The sequence below is a fragment of the Perca fluviatilis genome, chromosome 13 (assembly GCF_010015445.1).
Source record: "Perca fluviatilis chromosome 13, GENO_Pfluv_1.0, whole genome shotgun sequence".
Taxonomy (NCBI): Eukaryota; Metazoa; Chordata; class Actinopteri; order Perciformes; family Percidae; genus Perca; species Perca fluviatilis.
In genome coordinates, this window is record NC_053124.1 from 33998709 (window position 1) to 34008854 (window position 10146).

Consider the following 10146-nt stretch of genomic DNA (forward strand, 5'->3'; position numbering starts at 1 on the left):
TCTCCATGGTGACTGTAGAAAGACAGTATAGGATTATATAAAACTATGTCTATAATGATAAACCTTTAGAACAAAATTCATGGTCGGAAAATTTCAATGATAAATCATCCAATCATCTCTTATTACTGAAGTTTATAGTAAGGACTGTAATATGTTATTTGCTTTAAGTATCTTTAAAGAAAGTAGTGTTAGTGTGATCTGCAGTTTAATCTCTGGAAATATTTACAATACAAGTAAAGAAACGACAAAAGGACTACAAATGACTAAAAGATATTATAGATCTTACTAATTTTACAACATGAATGAAATTACATTTTGTAATTTATTTCAACAATGAGTATGTTTATATGAAAAGTGATAAGATATAAAATAAATGAATAATATTTATAGTATTAGTGTTCATGTGTTATCATACTCTGGATTAAATTCATCAAATAATTGAAATCAAACTTCAACAGAGGTCAGCTTTGATGTGCAGCAGAATGTTTCAAACATTGGTGTTAAAATGTTCAAAGTCAGTTATTATTAGATATATATTAGTTTAGTAAAGCTTCTGTTGTTTTAGTTTGAGTGCAGCTGTTGAGTCAGATCAGTTCCTCTCCAGCTGAGGGAGGTTTTTGTACGACACTTTTTTTATGACGCAAAAGCCAGAGGAGAATGAGACCTGGAGATCGGGCCAAATTAATGAAATTAATCTAACAATACTTGGCCTAGCTCAGCTTTATCTCATAAAACAAAAACCAAAAGACCTAGCACACCTCTCTAAAAAGGTGTTTAACAATACATACATGGGTGGCACCTACCACAAAACTTGGTGTATCTACACAAAATGAAACCTGCTTCTAAAACGTACAGGGTACCCCAACTAACCTAAAGTCCTTAACCTCCAACTACGTACAAGTTGAAAGTTTTAAAGTTTGAACAAAAACCAGCCACAGCTCAACCAGCAAAGATAGCAGAGATCATAGAGACTTAACTCTTTTCAGATGTGCTCCTGTTATTCACTGCTTTGATTGCTGATTGGACCAGCCTGGGGGAACCAATCCAGAGGCAAAGTTGGATTTGTGAATGCTTCATTGAATAGGAAGTGAGGACCGGGTATTATATGTGATGGACTTTGGCTGCAGCAGGTGATTGTGGTGATGATGTCGCAGTGGATATGAAACATGCCTTTGGTGTGGGAGACCAGGGTTTGATTCCCACTGCGATACATCAACCAATCCCTGTTCCTGAGCAAGTCACGTAATCCCTAGTTACTCCAGAGGCTCTGACATATATAGCAACTGTAAGTCGCTTTGGATAAAAGCTTCAGCTAATTGACATGTAATGTAACATAAGTAAGGTGGAGATCGGCCGAGAAGGGTCTTGTATATGAAAATAAACCAATGAATCAAGGTCTCAAACGTATTAGTTGTTTGAATCAAAACACTTTCTTTGGTCAAAATACTATCTCTCTATAGAGAGACATCTCTTATAAGTATGAACAGACAGTTTTTTATAGTGACATGTACTGTATTAATTGTGTCCCAGAATACATAATGTTTACGACACAGAAAACATTGGTTGCATTGCAGATATGGAGCTTCAGTGTCCTGAGATATATCAATGTGATGTGTGGACATTTATGTTATATATACAGTGAATATGGATTGCATCTTTACATCAGTGGAGCTGACTCAGATGTGTCTATAATTATCTGGGGCATCATGTATACAAGGCTGCGCAGCTTTCATACCAGAAGATGGCGTACGGCCAAAACTTGAAAAGTACCTACGCACAGAAATATTCACATGTATAAAACCGGGTGTACGCCAGGTCCTGCGCACCTTTCCTTTATGACAAGCTACGTGAAATTGAGCGCATGTGAACGAGCCACTGACCCCGCCTTGCCTCCTCCCATAAATTAATATGGAAATGACTATAAATGTGCACCCAACATCATTCTTTGTCCAAGCACAACGGGTAATACCTCTGTAGATGGAAAAAGAAAAGCCTGTGAGGTTGAGGTGCTGATCACGGGGGTGGAGGTGAGAAAAAACATTTTCTGTTTGTAGTTTTGTCATCTTGGATAAGCAATGAAAGAAAATGCCCAGAGTGGCAAATGGTGACCGGGTGGTGAATGCACCGAACCATGGCAGAAATTAAAAAGAATTTCAAACTGGATATCAAGAGAATAGTGGCAGCGCCACACCAGTTACCAAACAACATGCATCTCAGTGTCAGTCCAAATTACATACAATAAGCAGTTTGAACTCACTGATGTAATGCCATTTATTTTCTAAGTGTTAGTACGTTCAGTGAAACTGAGTCCAGCGCGAGGGAGATCCGACTCAGAGGAGGAGAGGTTAGTGAGGCCAGTGTCTCCACGGCAACTGGCTCACATGAGGACCACCCCAGGAAAGGAAGACCAAGAGTCACCTCTGCTGCTGAGGATAAGTTCATCCGAGTCACCAGCTTCAGAAATCGCAAGTTAACAGCAGCTCAGATTAGAGACCAGATGAATGCCACACAGAGTTCTAGCAGCAGACACATCTCTAGAACAACTGTTAAGAGGAGATTGCGCGAATCAGGCCTTCATGGTCAAGTAGCTGCTAAGAAACCACTGCTAAGGAGAGGCAACAAGCAGAAGACATTTGTTGGGGCCAAGAAACACAAGGAATGGACATTAGAGCAGTGGAAATCTGTGCTTTGGTCTGATGAGTCCAAATTTCAGATCTTTGGTTCCAACCGCCGTGTCTTTCTGCGATGCAGAAAAGGTGAACGGATGGATTCTACATGCCTGGTTCCCACCGTGAAGCATGGAGGAGGAGGTGTGATAGTGTGGGGGTACTTTGCTGGTGACACTGTTGGGGATTTATCCAAAATTGAAGGCATACTGAACCAGCATGTCTACCACAGCATCCTGCAGCGACATGCCATCCCATCCGGTTTGCGTTTAGTTGGACCATCATTTATTTTTCAACAGGACAATGACCCCAAACACACCTCCAGGCTGTGTAAGGGCTATTTGACCAAGAAGGAGAGTGATGGAGTGCTGCGCCAGATGACCTGGCCTCCACAGTCACCGGACTTGAACCAAGCGAGATGGTTTGGGGTGAGCTGGACCGCAGCGTGAAGGCAAAAGGGCCAACAAGTGCTAAGCATCTCTGGGAACTCCTTCAAGACTGTTGGAAAACCATTTCAGGTGACTACCTCTTGAAGCTCATCAAGAGAATGCCAAGAGTGTGCAAAGCAGTAATCAGAGCAAAGGGTGGCTACTTTGAAGAATCTAAAATATAAGACATGTTTTCAGTTACAGTGCCTTGCGAAAGTATTCGGCCCCCTTGAACTTTTCGACCTTTTGCCACATTTCAGGCCTCAAACATAAAGATATAAAACTGTAATTTTTTGTGAAGAATCAACAACAAGTGGGACACAATCATGAAGTGGAACGAAATTTATTGGATATTTCAAACCTTTTAAACAAATAAAAACTGAAATGTGGGGTGCAAAATTATTCAGCCCCCCAAGTTAAATACTTTGTAGCCGCCACCTTTTGCTGCGATTACAGCTGTAGAATTCGCTTGGGGTATGTCTCTATCAGTTTTGCACATCGAGAGACTGACATTTTTGCCCATTCCTCCTTGCAAAACAGCTCGGCTCCGTGAGGTTGGATGGAGAGCGTTTGTGAACAGCAGTTTTCAGTTCTTTCCACAGATTCTCGATTGGATTCAGGTCTGGACTTTGACTTGGCCATTCTAACACCTGGATATGTTTATTTGTGAACCATTCCATTGTAGATTTTGCTTTATGTTTTGGATCATTGTCTTGTTGGAAGACAAATCTCCGTCCCAGTCTCAGGTCTTTTGCAGACTCCATCAGGTTTTCTTCCAGAATGGTCCTGTATTTGGCTCCATCCATCTTCCCATCAATTTTAACCATCTTCCCTGTCCCTGCTGAAGAAAAGCAGGCCCAAACCATGATGCTGCCACCACCATGTTTGACAGTGGGGGTGGTGTGTTCAGGGGTGATGAGCTGTGTTGCTTTTTGCTCCCAAACATAACGTTTTGCATTGTTCGCCAAAAATTCGATTTTGGTTTCATCTGACCACAGCACCTTCTTCCACATGGTTGTGGTGTGTCTCCCAGGTGGCTTTTGGCAAACTTTAAACGACACTTTTTATGGATATCTTTAAGAAATGGCTTTCTTCTTGCCACTCTTCCATAAAGGCCAGATTTGTGCAGTATACGACTGATTGTTGTCCTATGGACAGAGTCTCCCACCTCAGCTGTAGATCTCTGCAGTTCATCCAGAGTGATCATGGGCCTCTTGGCTGCATCTCTGATCAGTCTTCTCATTGTATGAGCTGAAAGTTTAGAGGGGCCGGCCGGGTCTTCGGATTTGTAGTGGTCTGATACTCCTTCCATTTCAATATTATCGCTTGCACAGTGCTCCTTGGGATGTTTAAAGCAGCTTGGGAAATCTTTTTGTATCCAAATCCGGCTTTAAACTTCTCCACAATAGTATCTCGGACCTGCCTGGTGTGTTCCTTGTTCTTCATGATGCTCTCTGCGCTTTACACGGACCTCTGAGACTATCACAGAGCAGGTGCATTTATACGGAGACTTGATTACACACAGCTGGATTCTATTTATCATCATTAGTCATTTAGGTCAACATTGGATCATTCAGAGATCCTCACTGAACTTCTGGAGAGAGTTTGCTGCACTGAAAGTAAAGGGGCTGAATAATTTTGCACGCCCACTTTTTCAGTTTTTTATTTGTTAAAAAAGTTTGAAATAGCCAATGAATTTCGTTCCACTTCATAATTGGGACCCACTTGTTGTTGATTCTTCACAAAAAATTACAGTTTTATATCTTTATGTTTGAGGCCTGAAATGTGGCAAAAGGTCGAAACGTTCAAGGGGGCCGAATACTTTCGCAAGGCACTGTATTTCACACTTTCTTGTTAAGTACATAATTCCATATGTGTTCATTCATAGTTTTGATGCCTTCAGTGAGAATCTACAATGTAAATAGTCATGAAAATAAAGGAAACGCATTGAATGAGAAGGTGTGTCCAAACTTTTGGCCTGTAGTGTAAGCAAGTTGGTGATCGGACCAGAAGGGTCTTGTAAATGAAAGTGAACCAATGAATAAAGGCCCCTTGTTAGTTGTTTAAACCAAAACACTTTCTTTTTTATAAATACTATCTCTCTATATAAAGACAACTCCTATAAGTATGAAGTTTGAACAGGATAGTTTGTTTAGTGACATGTACTGTAATAATTGTGTCCCAGAATTATGTTCAAAACATTTTTTGCATTGCAGATATGCTGCATCAGTGTCTTGACATATTTTAATTGTGGTGTGTGGAAATTGATGTTTCCTATAGAGTGAATTTGGTTAGTGTGTGTACATCAGTGGAGCTGACTCTGCTGTTGTTGTGATTTCAATGTTCTGATTGGGCTTCTTCACTGGAACTGTTCTATTCATTTGAGGAAACTTTCAGGTTGTTGAGGTGGACTGTTGACCTTGACCTAGGAAGAAATCTTATAGAGACACAATGAAAGCTATATATATATGTGTGTGTGTGTGTGTGTGTGTGTGTGTGTCTGTCTGTCTGTCTGTCTGTCTGTCTGTCTGTCTGTCTGTCTGTCTGTCTGTCTGTCTGTCTGTCTGTCTGTCTGTCTGTCTGTGTGTGTGTGTGTGTGTGTGTGTGTCTTCAGTGAACTGTATCAGTCTCTGCAGTAGCTTCCAGCTGCAGCAGTCAGTTCAGTTTCTGTTCAGTCTGACTGAGGGAGGTTTTTGCACGACGCTTTTTCACTGTGTGAACACATACTGACTGTTGATCCAATGTAAACTCTGACAGTAATAAACTGCTGCATCTTCAGCCTCAACTCCACTGATGGTCAGAGTGAAGTCAGAGTTTGATCCACTGCCTGAAAAACGATCTGGAATCCCTGATGCTCGCTCATTTGCAAAGTAAATGAGTGGTTTAGGACATCCTCCATCTCTCTGTTGGTACCAGCTCAAAAGTTGTTTTCCAATATTTGAACCCCAACTTGAATGGGTCGGTACATAAACATCTTGACTGGTCCTACAGCTGATGGAGACGGAGGCTCCGCGAGCAGAGCTCACTGCTCCAGGCTGAGTCACTGTGACCTGACCTCTGGACTCAGAGGATACAGAGACAAAAACATAAAGCAGCATCACAGTTTAGTCAGCTTCATTTCAGAGGGACGGATGTTGATAGAGGAGAGGAGTTTGATTCTCTGGACTTTACCTGTGAAGCAGCAGCAGAGGAGAGTCCAGATGAGGACGGAGATCAGAGTCATGTTTTTGATGAGGAGGATTTCTGGGGCTTCTGTTGTCATGACGGACAGCTGTCAGTCATCCAGTGTTCAACTCTCAGGACTATAAACTCTCCCAGAGCATTGGAGCATGGTGCTGCTGATGCAAAGTGGCTCTCTATGGAAATGCTCCGACTGACTCCAACAGGGAGTTATTTCAAACATTTTAATGACATGCCTTTTCTTTAACTTTTAATACTTTAGACTTTTCTTTCTGGCTGTTTCTAGTCATTAAATACACGTTATGCATTTAACCTCCTTTGAAACTTCATTTGAGATCCAATACAAGATAAATACAATAACAAGATTTCAAGCTGTTGTTACAATTCAGAGAGAATTACAAGCATAAAGTCTGGAGAGGAACTTGTGTACCTCTGCAGAATCTTTGAACCATACCTCTGCACATTTTGGAATGTTTTGGAATTTCCAGAATATTTTGTGCACTCCAACTAATTCATACCACACAAACAAAATCACTGTGGGACACATTTGAACAAAATCTTTTTATTTAACATAATCTTCAATAGAAATTAGTTTATGATAATTATGGCTCGATGCATGATTGTTTTTTATTAATTTACTGATTGTAATTATTTTTAATGAAAGAGAAATGTATGTTGCTTGTAGATGTGTACTGAACTAAAAGAGTGCCAGGTTTAACTTTTTATCTTTAGTACTGAAACCCGTCTGTTGTCACAGTTACTGAGGTCAGAGAGGGAGGTGAAATGTTTAGAGTAAGACAAATATCAACCATTCAGAGGACAATCAGAAGAGCAAGTAACCTCTGCTGCAACCATCAGATGAATAATTTAATAAAACTACAACAATCTAAAACATATTTTCTAAAATCTGAAATGAAAAGCATGGTCTCATCATCATAGAGAGAAATAAAATGAGTGTGATTTGCAGTTTAAACTCTGAAAACCTTTACATTCTGTTTCTGCTGAAGAACCATGAAGACAAATTAAGAGACGACAAAAGAAAATAATTAAAACATTACAGATTTACATACTCTATAAATCATTTCTGGTTTCAATAATAAAATATATTTCTTTCGTTTTAATGAAAGATTTTAAATTATAACTTTCAGTTAGATAAAGTATGTTTAGTGTTAGAATGTTTAAAGTAAATTATTATTAGATATATTTTAGTTTAGTCAAGCTTCTGTTGTTTTAGTTTCAGTGCAGCTGTGAGACAGGTCAGTTCCTCTCCAGCTGAGGGAGGTTTTTGTGCGACGCTTTTTCAGTGTGTGAACACTTGCTGACTGTTGTGTCAATTCCTGACTACAAGCTATACCGAGCACTCAAGCCTAAATCCACCCAGGGCGCTCAAAGCACTCCCAACCTGCAGGGGGCAACCATGCAACCGGAGCTGTTGAAACCAACCACCAGGAAGTGCTCTGGGGACCATATTAACCTGCGCACCCACAAGCAGTGCATGTGTACATAACAAGAGTTGTTCAGAGGGATATACAAGCACTAGAACAATGGGGTAATGATTGGGGATTTAAGTTTTCCATACCTAAAACAAAGATTATGTTCTTTACCAGAAAGAAGGTGCCAGATAGGTATACAGTTATGTTGTACAATCAATCAATTGAAAGAGAGAAGAAATTTAAATATTTGGGCATGTGGTTGGATGTACATCTTACATGGAAACATCATGTAGACCATATTGAAACCAAATGTAAAAAGGTTCTAAATCTAATGAGGATAATAACTGGACAGTGTTGGGGAGCAGATAAACAGTCTTTGATGTATATATATATAAAGCTTTAATAAGATCTACCATAGACTATAGATGTATAGTTTATAGTTCAGCATGCAAAACGTCTTTAAGGAAAATTGAGAGGATTCAATTCAAGGCTATAAGACTTGCTTTAGGAGCTATAAAAACAACCCCTACGTGTGCTTTATTAGTAGAATCGGAGGAATCTCCTCTTAGTTTGAGGTATGATAAATTGTCTTTGACATACTGGGTTAGGTTGCTGGGAAGTATTAATAATCCAGCAAGTTCAGTTCTTAATGTTTGCTGGGAATATCAAACAAAATCACAAGGGTTTGGGTGGAACATCAACATTATAGCAGAACAGTATGGAATTAAAGATCTGAAATTTAGTCCATCTCTGGCTCTGAGTGCTATTCCCCCATGGATTCTTCCATCACCAGAGGTTAACAATGAACTGTTGGAAGAAAAGAGAGCGTATCCTAATGAACAAAGTTTTGCAGCATACTGCCAGGGTTATATAAAATCGTGTTATGACTGTGGTCATATTTGTGTATTGTCTGCTGTGTGTGTGCTGTGTGTGCCCTGTGTTTTTCTCTTTTTTTTCTAATTGTATATGCAAATGAAGGTGTGCCGTAGCCGTCCTTGGATTGGAGGAGGAGCTCAGGCCCGACCCTGTGATTGGCTGCAGCTGGGGAGGCAACCTGGTTATAAGGAGCCAAGATGGCGGCGTCTGGTGGGCAGCAGGCACTTCCTCATCCTCCTAATCTCCCAACCGGCCACTCCTTTTGTGCTTTTTGGTTTAAATTGGATATTGATTTTTCGTTTGTTTAGTAAGGGTGGACCTCCAGATGTGTTGAGCTTGTTTTCTCATGTTTTTGTTAGTTAGGGAGGTAAATCTTTTGTCTTTTGTTTTGCCCATTTGTTTGTTAGGTTAGTTGCTTATCTCTCAGTTAGGATTGTTTTGTTTGTTACTTTTCTGGTAGGCCACCCTGAAGCTTTATACATTTGTTACATACATATATTTTTCTATGTAAAATAAATACCTTTTGTTAATCTAATCACGGAATTGTGTGTGGCTACTTGGGAGACGGGGAAGATGGGACCTTTTTATGTTGCGTACTAGGCACCCCTAGACTGGGGCGTAACATAAATGGGGGCTTGTTCCGTCTTCTTGTCGCGCTTTGTTTCTGGGTCTGTTCGGTCGGTGAGTGTTTGTTTGTTCTGGTTGGCTGTTTTTTTTTGGTGTGTGGGGGGTGTAATGGAGTTTTCATTGGATGATTTTGTGGCTAGTCCTTCTTTGGCGAAGATTGGAACATGCAAGAAAAAGGACCTGTTGGTTTTGGCGAAGTATTATGATGTACCTGTGTCCTACAGTGCCAATAAGGCGGAGCTTAAGCAGTTGCTGTGTGCAGAGTTGGTGGAGCAGGGCGTCCTACCTGAACCGGCTGCTGATGTTGCTGCTGCGGGTGACACGGCTGGTGACGCACCGATGGCGGAGGTGAAAGGAGCGGGGGCTGCTGGCATGTTCGCTGCTGGTGTTGAACATCAGCCAGTCACAGAACCTCTCACGGGTGGCATGTCCACTGAGGACCTCCGCATAACCCTCAGAATAAGGGAGGTAGAGGTGCAAGCCATGCATCTGCGCATCAGGGCTCTTGAGCTGGAAAGAGGTGCTCCTGTAGTCTCCACCCCGATGTCTCCTCTTGACCGCAGTGCTGTTTCTGCTCCGGCTTTTGACATCAGTAAGCACATTGCTTTAGTCCCTCCATTTCGTGAGTCCGAGGTTGACTCATATTTTAGCGCTTTCGAGCGGATAGCTGCCGCCCTAAGTTGGCCCAAAGAGTTCTGGTCCCTTCTCCTCCAGTGTAAGTTAGTGGGGAAAGCTCAAGAGGTATGTGCCAGTCTATCTATTGAGGATAGTCTTGACTATAAAATCTTGAAAAAGACTGTGTTGCAGGCCTATGAGCTGGTCCATGAAGCATATCGACAAAAATTTAGAAACAGTGAGAAAACTGCTAACCGGACATATGTGGAGTTTGTGCGTGACAAGAGCGTTTTATTTGATAAATGGTGCCAAGCATGTAAC